At 38.8% G+C, this 14,994-nt stretch overlaps 1 protein-coding gene across 2 annotated transcripts in view; it reads left to right on the plus strand.

Annotated features, from left to right (window-relative positions):
* Nucleotides 1-14,994, plus strand: part of Gmds (GDP-mannose 4, 6-dehydratase) — a 526,562-nt gene that overhangs the window by 38,329 nt on the left and 473,239 nt on the right. The window lies entirely within an intron of this gene.

The raw sequence follows: 14,994 nt of genomic DNA on the forward strand, positions 1-14,994 counted from the left end.
AGGCAAGAAGCAAATAGTCCACAGGAAATCATATGCTGTTACTTATTTATTAAGAAGATTTGTTTAAAAAAAATCTTACTGAATTGGTTGGTATTTATTTTGAGAAAATCTAACACAACTTGGAGATGTGTAAAGTGGATTTTTGGGGAATGATTTTCCTACCTAGGGGTGCACTCTTAGTGCTTCTGCCTGGTGTTTGGGGCTAGTGATGCTCATTGTTACTGGCTTTTGGTAACTGAGTCTTCTTTGTGTGGTAGGTGTTTACCAGTGCTATGGGAAAACAGACCACCAGGTGGCCCCAGTATACAGTACCTGCTGTGTTTAGTCCTAGCTAGTTAAGGTGTGCAGTCGCTGTGCTGCAGGTAGGGCATTTGCTGAGTCCTTGTCGGAGGGCATTTGCATTTCAACATAGAATGAATGCTACAGCAGAATCTTCACTACAGCTTTCAACCGTCACTGACTGACCTTTATCAGCTTTTGACAGAGACACCTCTGTTAGAATAATACACCAGATTGGACTGGTTTTTTGTTGTTGTTTTGATTTTTTTTTTTTTTTTTTTTTTTTTTTTTGCTGAGGTAAGTACTAAATCATCATCTTGGAATGTCCTGACAGTTCACATATATTTATGACTTATTTTGACCTTTAATTCCACACTTGCAGATAAAACAAATAAATATCTACCCCCACTTCCCCACACACAGTTTTTTTCAGTATTGGGGTTTGAACCTAGAGCCTCATGCATATGATATAGGCAAGCACTGTCTCATTGGGCTTCATCTCTAGCCCTAAGTAGGCTTTTTCAATGCAAATTAGGAGCTGGTTTATATTGTATTATTTCTACACATGCTTTTTTTTAGAAAATAAAGAAGGAATACTATAGCTAGAAAGTTAACATGTCAATTTTATGGATTTATTATTCTCTTAAAAATTAAGTAGTCATTTATCCCATGGAAAGTATCTATGTAGCTTTCCACTATGTCAGGAGAAAGTCTGAAAAAATGTTTTTACTTTGTTTAGCATATGTATACATTCAAGTTCAAGTATGCTACCCACTCCCCTCAGCAGACCAAGATGTTGTCATTTTGGTTTTTATATTTTTTATTTTTTATTCTTAACTTCTCTGGAATTAAGAACTTTCTGGTAGACCTAAAGCCTATTGGAAAGTAACATGCCTCAAAAATTGATGTCTACTTTCCTGTTTATTTAGGTCAAAATTTTTAGGCAGAGTCATTAGGCTTTTTCACTTCTGTTACAGAATAGGAAAAGTCTGTTTTCTTTGTATGAAATATAGGTAAATGTCTTTTTGCAGAAAAGTCTTTCCTATCAAGTTCATATAAATATAATTATCTTAGAAAAGAAACCAAGGTCTTTACTGATGTTATTAAAAGTAATGTTTTCTTTTGCTTTATGGTAAAAGTTGATAATTCCAATGACAGTTTAAGAAGTGATTGTGGCTAACAGCATGGTGTTTATTAAACATTGCTACTATACTTGGCAGAAGTAGTGTTACTGTGTCTGAACGTCTTTATATATTCAGTTGACTATGCTAATTTCCCTCTTTTATGCTTGGCTAGTCAGGTACCAACTGAGAAATGGAAACAATGGATCTTTGTTAAGGTCTTTATATTTGCCAGGGGAATTAATGTGGTTTTAAAGAGCCCCTCTGTTCAAATTGTATAAAGGAAGCTGTTTGAATTTTCCCTTTCCTTTATGATTAGGAAAACACAACAACCAAGAAGTATATGTGTAGTAGCTCTTTTCAATCCTAAGACCCTAGGTCAGCATGCAAATGGAACGTTTTGTTATAGTGATAAAGGGATTAGGATGCAGAATGTTGATTCATAAAGAGAAGAATAAAATAAGTAGACAGTGCTTTAAGGTACAATTTATTGTTACCGTGGTTGTGTATCGTGTTTAAACTCCAAGTTTGTGTATGTTTTATTAAACTGTGTTCAGACTGGGGGTGTAGCTCAGTGGCATGGTACTTACATAGCGTGTGAGAGGTGCTGGGTCTGATCCCCAGCAGTAAACAGAGATCCATAGTGACAGTGCAGTATTAGGAGTTAACTTAGATCTTTAAGAATAATGAGGTTGTTTTCCACAACTTAAAAGTCTCATGCATTTAGACTTTTTTCTTGCATTGTTAATATTTTAATGTCATTTCTGGTTGAAATAAAGTTCTTTATAGTTTTAATTGATATATTGCTTCAGTGGTTACTGTGAATTTAAAATATAATCTTTTAGCCAAAAGAGAATTCAAATGTGTAGCACATAGAGGGGCCTTGGTCGGTTAGATCCTCCTCCTCCTCTTCAGTCCAAATTGCTGACAAAACTGATTAGGTCAGGATTTCCTGGGACATGGGAACCAAGTAACTTGACTTGTATCATGACAAGTTAAGAAAGACAGGTGATATTTATAATGGTCTCCCCCTGACCCTTAGAACTTTCAATAGGCCTCCATTCTGGTGTTCATGGGGACATTTTGTGTGAATTTGCCACTTTTCTGGTTATAGAATGAAATTTGTAGGTAATAATTTCTTTTCAGAGCTGAGGACTGAACTCAGGGTCTTGTACTCACAAGGCAAGTGCTCTGCCACTGAGCTAAAACCCAAACCCCTCGAGAATGTCCCTTAACTGCATATTATTATTACTATTATTATTTTTAAATGCCTGTTTAATGTTTCTATTACAAGAAAAAGAGAAACAAAGTGCTTGGTCCTGAGCACTTGCAGTCCATATACTAATGGCAGTGTGTTGCCACCTGGAGCATTTTGGTAATATGCTTGAAGGCTGGTGGCTCCTCATCTAGCACTAGTGGTATATTGCTGATATCATAATTTTTCTAAAAAATATTTTATGTATATGTATGCTTTGACTGCATGGAAGTGTGTGTGCTGTGTGCCTTCCTGTTGCCTATAGAGGCTAGAGAGTGGAATTGGAATTACTGGGAATTAAACCAGATTCTTTGCAAGAGGAACATGTGTTCTTAACCACCGTGTCATTTCTCCAGTCTGTGTCATCATTCTTGAGATGGTCAAATTTGTAATAAAATACTACTCACCTTTTTAAAGTCACACACTTTGCAATTCATATTTCATGTCTATGTAAAAACCAAATTAGAGTCTAGTCTCAGACAATACATTGTTTTACCCATATGACTTTTCAGCAAGACTTCTAGTCATAATGAATTCAGGATAGCCTTAGGTTGTCCTGGATGTCATGAGTCCTATATCATTCCTGATTTCCATCTACCAGTACTATTAGTATCCCATTGATGTGACAGCCAAAATGGTTCCACAAATCCCTAGATTTCAGTGCTGGGAATGAAGGCTGTGAGAGCCAGTGGTTAAGCCCATGAGAATTACTTAGTTGTGCTCCTTTCAGCAGCAAGTTAAGAGCTTTCCCTGAGGCTGCAGAGGGAGAGCCAGTCGCACATGCTTTCTTCTCTGTGAACATCATCCCTGTGTGAGAAAGCAGCAGCACATGTAGCAGGTCAGAAGCAGCAAGGTCACCTGGGCCCAAGTGGGATTCAGGAAAACATATTCTTCTGTCACTTAAACATGGCCCATTTCCCACTTGATTTATATCCTCCCTGTACTTGGCAGCCCATTGGAGTCTTGGACAAGAGGACTTTGACCTCAGGAAGTACTGGGTAGGAATTCTACCTTGACTCTTATGACAAGAGCAACCTTGAGCAGAAATATAGAGTCCTAGTCCAGGGTGTTCTCATCTCTGAAAATGAGACCGAAGAAACAACACACAACTGAGAACTGAGTTTTGTGTCAGAGGTAGTGAGTGCCTAAAGGTTGGCCATTTGTCCATCTCTCCTCCCTTCCTCCCTCCCTCTCTCCCTCTCTCTTTCCCTCCCTCCCTTCCTCTCTCCCTCCCTTCCTGTTCCTCTTGCCTGCCTCCCTTCCTTTCTTTCTTTCTTTCTTTCTTTCTTTCTTTCTTTCTTTCTTTCTCTCTCTCTCTCTCTCTTTCTTTCTTTCTTTTTTTCTTTTTTCTTTCTTTCTTTCTTCTTTCTTTCTCTCTCTCTCTTTCTCTCTCTTTCTTTCTTTCATTCTTTCTTTCTTTCAATAGTGGGTTGGAGAATAATTTGAGTATCTCCCATCCTTCTTAACAACAACAAAAAAACCAGGCAGGCAGCAGATGGGGTAAGGTTCCATCAATGATCTAGAGCCATATCAAAGCCACTTCTTGCAACTAGTGGAATATGGACTGAGAAGCAACTATTTTAAAATATGAAGTATGTTTCCAAGACTCCAAAGAGAGGTGTAGTTTCTCATTCTGCAAATGCCATCAAAGTGAATGTGCTTTGTAAGTGTATTTGATGGCAAAGGCTCCTATCAGGAAGTTCAGTATGAGCAGACAGTAACTGCAGTGGCTGCCTTGCTTGGCTTCTTGTGCTCCATCCAGATCTGCTTAGGATTTCTTAGGGTAATACCTAGGGCATCTTTGCCTTGAATAGATTCCTCAGTTGTTTATGATAACCACGTGGATTAGGATTTGCCATTATGGATTAGAAAACTTCTGCTTCAACCATTGAACTGAGAATGGGGTCCCCACTGGAGGAGTTAGAAAAATGATTGAAGGAGCAGAAGGGGCTTGCAATTCCATAAGAACAACAATACCAACTAACCAGAGCTTCCAGGGACTAAACGTCAACCCAAAGAGTACACATGGACAGACCCATGGCTTCATCTGCAAATGTAGTACAGGGTGGCCTTGTTGGGCACTAATTGGAGGAGAAGCCCTTGGTCCTGCCAAGGCTGAACCCCTCAGTGTAGAGGAATGTCAGGGTGGGGAGCAGGAAGGGGTAGGTGGTTGGGGAGGGAGAATACCCTCATAGAAGAAGGGGGAGGGGGTTTATGGATGGGAAACCAGGAAAGGGGAAAACATTTGAAATGTAAATTAAAAAATCCAATAAAAAAGAAAAATAATAAACAGAAGGGTATGAAGATAGAAAAAAATCATTTATGTAAAATAGTGCCAATAAAATATCTCTCTTTGTAGGACTGAAAAAAAACTTCAGCTTCAACTATAAGGTCTCCTGCATTTCTAGTTGTCTACTTTGTATCTCTACTTGGAGTGCCCTTCCTAAATCTTACATGATAGTAAAATATAACACCCATAATTGTAAGCACCCTCCTCTTCCACTCCCAGTTCTGTTACTTGCTTTACTTTGGTTCCTGTCACCCAAGCCACAAACATCAGTTTCCTTGAATAGCATTTTGTTGCTTCTCCCTCTGAACAGCCAGTTACCTAGTTTCTGTCTCTCCCCTTTTCTGCTTGTGTTTTCTTTAACTTTTCCTTGAGTCTTTTTGGATTTAGTAATAATTACTGGATTTAGACTTTGTGCACTATGAGATTATCATACAGCTATGAGTTTATTCTCTTAGGGCAGTAGCCTGGGTTTGTAGTTTACACCCTGTAACCTAGCAGTCTGCAACCACACTGTCATGTGGTTCCTTGGCCATGTATCTGTCTCAAGCCTTGACCACAAAGAACAATTTACTGTCTTTTTGCCTACCTTACTTTTCCCAAGTGTAGCACATTGTTGCTTATGGATGCTGTCCTCCCTCCTAAAGCCTGGCCTTTTATTCTCTTACTGTACTGTTCTTCATAATTCAGTTCAGTTTTTGTCCTCAAGGAAGGCATCAGTGTCCCTCTCTTCTTGGCCGTGTGTCTTTGTCTACCTCAGTACTTTGCCAGGGTTGGAATGAATGGTTTTCAGTTTAGTCTTGTGACTGGATGCTAGCGTCCTAAAATGGGCTGGAAAGATGGCTCAGGGGGTGAAGTCTTTGCTGTGAAATGTGAGAGAGCCTGAGTTTGAACCCCAAGATCCTACATAAAAGCAAGGCACAGTAGTTCATGTACCTTAATCCCAGAACTCTTATGTGGAGGTGGGAGTCAAAGCATGGAGACTCCATGGAAGCTCACAGGCTAAAACCAAGGCTTGCATAGCAGTGAGCAGCAGAGAGTCCTTCCATCAAACAAGGTGGGAGCAAGGATTACTTGTCTTCTGACTTTCTATGGCCCCCACACCCCACAAAACAACTCCAGGATAACTGGGACTTGGTGCCTCTGCAGCACTGAGTTAGTTGAGCCATGGCAGATGCGATAGTCACTGTTGAATTCTTTAGCACTGGAATTATCTCAAGGATACTTGGTTGTTGAAAAGAATAAGGGTAAACATTCTCTCTCTTTTTTCTACCTTGAGAATGAACCTCTTTATGTCACAATAACACTTTTCATTTCAGGATGGAAGCTATGTGACTACTGTAGAGTGGTTTTAGATTTCTCAGATGAGACAGCTAAGGAAACTAAAATATAAGAGTGGATTTTCATCTAGGTTTTTTTTTGTTTGTTTGTTTTGTTTTTTTTTTTTTTGAGACAGGGTCTCTATGTCATCTTGGCGTCCTGGAACGGGCTCTGTACACCAGGTTGGCTCAAAGTGCTGCCTCTGATAAAGTACTGTGTTGAAGCTGTATGCGACCACTACCTGGCTAGTTTTCACTGACAGCTTTAAATTACACTTGGTTTTGGAAGTAAGGTTTTAAATAGGAAGGGTGAGCCCACTAAGTTGGACTTTTGTCTGAGGAGAGCTTTCTGAATAGGTAGGTCCCTGCTCAAGTTGTCTCTAGTCTCAGAGCCTTGTCACTTAGTGTCTCTTATTTTAAATTCTCCTCTTTTGTGGACATGGGTTTATTTTCCCAATAAGAAAGTTGTAGGACTGAGGAGAGAACCATCTTGAGTAGCTGAGGATCTGATTTCATGGATACCAGAGGATCTTGACTTAGATGCCAGGTATTTCTACACTAATCCAGATGCTCTGCAGGGAGCCCATTACCAAGGACCAATTTCTTGTGGATCTTGTTTTCTAGGACCTCAGAGACTATAAGGGAAGTGATTTACAAATTAGAGTATTGACTGTAATCAAAAATCTTCTGTCATTTAGTACCTGTCATGATTTGAATGAGAACAGACCCTATGGACTCACACATTCGAATGGATTCTGTACCTGAAGGTCTAGTTGTCAGAAGTGAATCCTCCTATTTGTCAGCTTTTGTTGTGCAAACCTGTTCCTTAATGTAAAGTTATTGGTTAAATAAAAATGGCTACAGACAATTACTGGAGGAATTAGAAGTAGGTGGGTTTTGAGTTACCTGGTTCTGGGAGAGAGGGAGAAAAAGGAAGAGAGAAGAGAGGAGAGAAGAGGAGGCTACCCTGAGAGGACATGGACAATGAGCAAATGGCCAGGAGAAACCTCAAGTATTTGGGGTACACCACTGGGGAAGTAGCTAGGCCAGGAGTTAGAAAAGTAGATTAGGGCTTGCCCTGCAGTAATTATTAAAGCCAAATAAAATAGCTATAGTCTAAGACTCATTCATTTGTAAACTAGACAAGGCTAATTTTAAGTTGGTAGAACTGGGAAGGACTAGGAACTATGGCCTTATCGCAGGCGTGTGTGTCACAGGGTTGGGGGTGGCTTTGAGGTTTCAAAAGCCCACATAATTCCCAATCACTCTTTTTGCCTCATGCTTGTAGATCAAGATTTGAGCTCTCAACTACTGGTCCCAGTGCCATTCTGTCTGTTGACTGTCATGCTCCCTGCTATGAAGGTTATAGACTCACTCTGTGACACCGAATCCCCCAGAAAGTCTTCCTTCTATAAGTTGCCTGGGCATGAAGTCTTATTAAAGCAATAAAAAAGTCACTAATGCATGTGTTGAAAACCCATCTGATACCAATTTCTTGTTTGTTCATTTGTTTGTTTGTGATGGGGTCTTGTTGTATAATTCAGCTGGTCATCAAATCCTCTTTCCTTAGCTTCATTAGTGCTAGCATTAAAAAAGCATGAATCACCATGTCCTCATAGAACATTCCCTTTGAGTAAAACAATGCCAGCTTGAAAAGTCATTGCTCAGTCATTCTAATGTTGATAGTGTTGTATATTGTCTCTCATAAAAAAGAAGCAGATGCTGCCTGGGGTTTAAATGTTTTTACTGTAAAAGTTGGTCATATCATCCTAGAAAGAAAGAGCTTCCTTCACTTCTCATCAGTCTTCACTGTGGTAGAAGTTCCAGTTGGTCGAATGAAATGTTGTATAGCTGACACTGCTTTTTACCATGAAACAGGCTTTTTTCTCTTCTAGTTTCTGCTCCTCCTTCTCTTCCTTGTCCTCTTCTTGTTGGTGCTGCTGCTTCTAGTTTGCAACTTATGTAATGACTGGATACCTTTATAAGGAACAGCTTACTTGGACAAGAGTCAGGCCTGTGGCTGTGACTGATAAGGGTCACAGATAAGTTAAATGCATAGAACTATATGAAGAGAAGAGAATAAGACTTGTTTCCCTAGCAAATCACAGGTCTTAGACTCCACCCAGACAAATAGGCTACAGATGAAGCAGAATTTGATGGCCTGGAGAGGCCTTTCTTTGGTTTGAGACAGGAGTGCTTTCCCAGATGGCCGGTTGGATCTTCCTCCCTGTTTCACTGCTGATAGACAACCCTCTGAACCAATTTGTTAACTGTTATGTTTATGCATGTGGCTGGTGAACGAAAACCTCTGATGAAAAGTGATGGCATTGTAATGTCTATAAATCAGAAACAATACAGGGTAAAGTATAAACACATGGATATTTAGAGGGCAGAAGTCAGTTCAAGCCTTCATCTCAATAGTCAATCCTAATAAGTGGACCTAGGTAGGTGGTTGCCTGGTTTTAAGTTCTTGCCTGACTAAATGGATCCTTAAAACCTGACAAAATGGATCGTTAAAAAATTAAATTAATAAAACAATCTTCAACAATGGTCTTCAGTGTGTGTCAGAGCAAATGCTTAAAGGTAGCTGGAAAGAACACCAAACATAAAGCTGAAATTCTTGTAGCATGTTCAATTTATTATGAGAAGACTTGCTAGTACATTGTTTCTGTAAGTAATTGTAGAGGCTTGTTACAGATTCCACCCTATCCAGGGGGTTTCAGACATTCAGGTGTTTTAATGGAAATCTCTAAACAATGCCCTTGGCCTTATTTTGGCTAAAGTGAATAGACAGACTCATGCCAGGTTCCATTAATTGGTGCTCTTGCCTCTTCTAAAGGATGGGCTTGATCTTTGGTTGCAGTAACTTACACATCTGTAGTAGTTCTTGAATTGTTGCACAAACAATATTCTAATAACATTATACATTAAAACATTGCAAGATTCACAGTTTTAAAAATCAGCAGCTGTTTTTCTACATCTCTTTTTTTATTTCTGTCTATACACACATTTGTTCTATCTTCCTATGTTTGCTGTGCATGCATGAGTGCATAAGTGTTTATGTTCATGTGTGTGATTGTATGTGCACACGAAGAGCAGGAGTTGATGTAATGTGCCTTCTTTGATTGCTCTCCACCTTATGTATTGAGGCAGAGTCTCTTACTTGAACCCAGAACTCAGTGATTTGGCTGGTCTTAACTAGTCTGCTTGTCCTGTGGATCCTTTCTCTGCTTTTTGGTGCTAGGATTAAGGTGAGCTATCTTACCTGTATGACATTTATGTGTGTGCTGAGGACCTGAACTTCATTTCTCATGCTATTATGGTAAGAACTTTATCTACTTAGCCATCTCCCCAGCTCCCACACTTAATTTTATAGGACAAAAGTCATTACACACATTTAATATGGATCTTCCTACCATAGTTAATCTAATCTAGATACTCACAGATGTGCCTAGAGATTTGTTTCTGTGATGATTTTGAGTTGACAATCAAGATCAAGTATCACAGCCCCAGTTTTTCCTGTCAGCTTGACACTTAAACACCTTTTGTTTCATCCATAACCTCCTACCTGTCTTCACAGGCTTTCGGCCATTTCATAGTGCAATACACATTCAGCTCAGCTTCACAAGCCCCTATAGTCTTTAGCAGTTCTATCACTGTTTTCAAGTCAAGAGTCTAAATCTCTTCTGGGATTCAAGGCAATTAATGACTGGAGAAAGAATGGAGCCTTAGGAAGGCAAGATAAGAGCACGGTAAGACTGGAACCCAGCAGGGCACCGCATCACTCGGAGCTCCATATCTGGAACCTGGCTCTAATGGTGGAAGTATCCGGGCTCTGAAGGCCTTGTGCAGCCCCACCTCTCCAGCTCTTCTGTCTGAAGCACAAATGACCTCTTTCTTGGACTGATTCCATTCCAGGCCTGCTGCTTTTCACAGCATCCATCCATTGTTTCCACACCTCCAGTGTTCTGGAGTCTGCACTGCAACTTAGGCTTTATTTTTACAGATCCATGGAGTGACCTTCAGGGCCTCTTTGTAGAGCCACCAGCTGTGCCACACACCTTCTGTCCTCTGTGGCTCTTCAGGGTTTTGGTATAAGATTCTATGATATCTTCAATTCTTTGTAGCCATCATTCATTCCTACAAAATCAGCACCATATAAACATTGGCAAGCTTTGTTACCACTTGGGATGGAGCCTTGTCTCCTTAGACCACTGTATCTTTGGCCTTTGTGTGCTAACCCTGAAGAAACACTCTCCCAGATGGTATTTTTGAGAAGGAAACTCAGCACCATCTCAGTTTATGTTTTGTCCTTTCAAGTGAATTTGCATTTTCACAATTTTATGCGTGAGATATTGGATCTTTTCCGAAGTGCACTCTTCTTGGATCTCACCTGGTATCTCTTCAGTGACATTAAACTTTTTGTAGATGTTTACTTGTCTATACTCTAAAATCTTGAAGAATGCTTACATACTTTCCCCACTAAACTTCATGTTTGCTTGTTTGTTTTAACCTTTCTACTCCACTTTTTGCTCTCACTGTAGATCTACACGAGAGCAGTGAACATAACCATGACTCAGCTATTGTGTTTTGAAGTTTCTTCCAAAAAACAAATTATTCCACAACTTTCAAATTCAACCTCATTCAAATTCTTTTTAAATTATTTCTTCTATTTTTTGAGATTATAATATAATTATATCATGTTCTCTCTTTTCTCTCACCAAATCCTCTCATATATTCCTCATTGCTCTCTTTCAAATTCAGTCTTTTTTTAAAAAATCAAATTCTTTAAAAATTTTTAAATAAACTTTATTCTATAAAAAGACTTACACATAAATGAAAACATGACACACCAAAATTAACCAGGCCCCAAGTTTATGTAACTTGGTGAATCTCTAAATGGTTAGAAAAAAACATTCAGAATGGAAGTTGTGAAGCTTCACTTTAAAATGTACAGTTTTGGTATCAAATATATTTTATGCATTTATCAGTCCAAGTCTTAAAGCATGGGAAGATTACTGCCAGAATTTTTGCCAAAATATTACATAGACAGCTCCTAGTTCATTTTCTGGATTAAAATTAAGATTTTTGTAGTAGTCTAGGAAAAATGGTGGGGCAGAGGAGATGGAAAAATTTGTACTGGTTTGTGTTGTTTAGAAATTGAGCTGACAGTGTTTGCTAATGGGTTGTATTTCCACAATTAAAGTAATTAGGTAATCAAGAATGAGTTAGTAGTAAATGCCTTTGTCATTTGGATAAATGGAGATGCCATTTTCAGAGGAAACCGAGGTACTTTTGAGGAAAGAGGTAAGTGGGCAGTTAGCATTGGGCAGTAGCCATTAAGTACTTTATGTTTTAAAAGATAGAGTTTTGATGTATAACCAAGGGTGATTAAAACTTGCAATCTTTTTGCCTCAGCTTCCTCAGAGCTAGATTATAGGTATGTATCATCATGCCTAGACTCTGTGCAACTCTCTCTATATAGTCTGTCCTTTTACATATGGAATTTCATAGTTATTTTATTTCTTTCTTTGAAGATTTTATACATCAGCACATTATATTTGCATCCTTTCTATTTCCATCCTCCTTCCTCCTCCAGCCCTTACTGTTTCCCTTCAGAATTCCCTTGACCTCCTTTTTAATGTTTATTTTACGCACACGCATACATGCACGCATGATGCACGCACACATGAGCAACTCTTACTGTCCAATTAGTGTTGACTTTATTTTCATCCCTTAGTGTTGGTGTCTTTCCCTTAAAACAAACCCAACAATCAACTAACTATAACACGAAACTGGTTTTCATTCTCTCAGCAGCCATCGACTCCCTGTAGCTCCTTACCTAGGCCTGAAAACTTGTGAAATTGTGAAGATGTTGGCGTGTGAGAAGTGTGGCTTTTCATGTCTTGTGCTGGCAACCATATTGTAGGAGAGTCAGTGAGTGCAGCTCCCTATTCTCTCTGAAGACACTGTCGGCAGCAGCTGTCCAGGTCCTCAGTCTCTTGCAGTCTTTTCGCCCCTCTTCCACAACATTCCCCAGTTTCCCGAGTGATTGTTCCTCATGTCCTTTTTGGGACTGGACGTGGAGTCACTTATTCTCCACGTTCTGACCAGTTGTGGGTCTAATAATATGTCTGCTGCAAAAGGAGGCTTCGTGATGACGGACCAGAGCTACACTTTACCTCCTAGATCCTTCTGTTCTGTTTCTACATATGACTTGGAGAGGAAGTCCTTAGTGAAATATGCTTTCTGAGGGTCTCCAGCTAGTTGCAATGGATTAAAATTCTTGGAAAAGGAAATCTTGTTTATTTGTTATTTTACAAATTCTCAGTAACATTTTTGGATTTAATACAAGGGTTTGTTTATTTTAGATTTTTGTTTCAAAGTGACAATGCTTATGTCTTAATTCATTCCACAAAATAGCAAATTACAAAAGCAATAAGTTATCAATAGATATTTTGGTAATGTTATAATACAGCTCTTTCGTGATGTTTTTAATGAGAGAAAACTGAAAAATTCAAGTTTTTATTTATAAAAACAACGCTTTATAGCTTTGTTTTTCAAGCCACCTTTGTTTTCTAAAGGTTTCCTTTTTTTGCTTAGTTAATGTAAAAGAAGAAAAGACCAAATTTATCAAGAAAATATGGAATTACCACAGTGGACTTACCTTTCAGTCAGGAGTACAGCTGAGAAAATATTCATTCTGGTGATTCCCTTTTTTGCAGTGTTAGTCTCTCAGGAGATTCTAGTGTTTGGCGTGGGTGGGCCATTCTCTTTTTATTAAGAAGATGCCTTGGTATTTTCGAGTATGCTTTAGTTTTTCACAATCTCTGGCATGTCTTGCCTGTGCACTTGCCAATCCAGCTGTTGGGTTCAGTCCTGTGTCCCTGAACAGTCAGCCAGCTGCTGTCATTCAGACCATAGACCCAGAAGAACTGCATGATCAATCCAATAGAAGCTAATTTGTGTTTCCATGCTGGTCCTTTTCAGGATTTGTGTTATTGTATATTTTCAGGGTTAGTGTGTTAGATGGAAGACTCACCTTAAATCTTGTTTCCATTTCTAAATGATGATGGTTTAATTAATTGGCTTTCGGCAGTTTCTATTTATGTTGCTATAACAGTAAGGGCAGGTTGTATGTATGTATGTATGTATGTATGTATGTATGTATGTATGTATGTATAAATCATTGAACCTTTCAAACTTGTTCTCAACCTTCTAATGCTATGACCCTTTAATATAGTTACTCATGTTGTGCTGATCTCCAATCATAAAAATCATTTTCATTCCTACTTCATAACTGTAATTTTGCTACTGTTATGAATTGTAACATAAATAGCTCTGTTTTTTGATGATAACTCCTATGAAAGGGTCATTGACCTACAGGTTGAGGCTTCAGACCAGGGTACCATTAAATTCTACTTCCTGCCTTTGAAGGTGTTCTTTGACAATATGAAAAATACTTAATAGGAAAAACAAAACTTTAAGTTTAGGGTGGCTGTGTCATTGAAAAGGATTGACTCACTACCCAGAAAATTGAACCCTGGGCCCTTCACATTTTGGATAAATGCTCTGTCGCTCAGTCATGTCTCTAGTTCCCAGAATAGGATTCTTTATCTTGGAAATGTAAATAAGGTATTTGTAGACATGTTGAAAAACTGTTGAAACTAGTGAATTTGTTGTATGTTGTATATGCAAATGTATGTGTAGGCCGGGATTTGATGTCAAGTTGTCTTCCTCTACTGTTCTCAGCCTTAGTTTTTTGAGACATGGTTTCTACTGAACTTGGAGCTCACCGCTTGCTTAGTTGGGCTAGTCAGCTAGCCCTTGAAAGCCTCTTGTCTCTGCCTCCTAGCACAGGGATTACAGGAGTATTTGGGATATTTGGGATCTGAACTCAAGTCCACTTAGTTTTCAGGCAAGCACTTTATCTACTGATGCATTATCCTAAGCACTGAATTTGAGTTATACATTTCTTTGTGCAAGACATGAAGCTATCTTAATATGAAAGAATGATATTTAGTAAATCCCATGTTTCTCCTTCCTTCCTCCTCTTTCCTATCTCTCCCTTCATGCCTCCCTGTGTCTCTCCCCGTCTTCTCTCTCTCTTTATACCTTTCCTTTATTTCTCTCTTTCCTTCTCTTGTGTGACAGTGTGATGCTCTCCTGAAACATGTTGTAGGTCTCTGGGTGGTATTGAATTAGTGACCCTTATTCCTTAGCCTTTCAGTTTTTGTTTTTTAAAAAGCACATTTACAAACATTCATGTCACTTTCCAAATCTTTTGATGTGATAGTTAGTGATATATTAGTCCGTATTTTGTTGAAATTTGAGTACTCTGAGCTTTCAGTGTTTAATCATAGAGCATATGCTTAAAGAGGAAGTACAATTATCAAATAAAGGAAACTGCCCAATGTCATGAGACTAGTTAGCATTATTTTGGAGCCTGTAATTATCTATTACATAATCTAGAACTAAGGTTGGCTCCTACCAACCATAATTAATTGGGATCTGAGGTTGCAATCCTAATTTGGACATTTGCTAAATTTGTAAGCTATGTGTCCATTCTTGGCAATGTCAACCTTCTTTCTCTTTCTCCGTGGGGGAATACAGAAGGAGGTAATGGAAAGAAAACACATTCTTGTGTTAGCTTCATAATTCCTGAAAATGATCTAATGAAGTGTTGTCCCGTACCACTCACTGTAGACTATATCTGTTTTGTAATACCAACAG

Source organism: Rattus norvegicus, chromosome 17 (assembly GCF_021556685.1).
Source record: "Rattus norvegicus strain SHRSP/BbbUtx chromosome 17, alternate assembly SHRSP_T2T, whole genome shotgun sequence".
In the NCBI taxonomy this organism is placed as follows: Eukaryota; Metazoa; Chordata; class Mammalia; order Rodentia; family Muridae; genus Rattus; species Rattus norvegicus.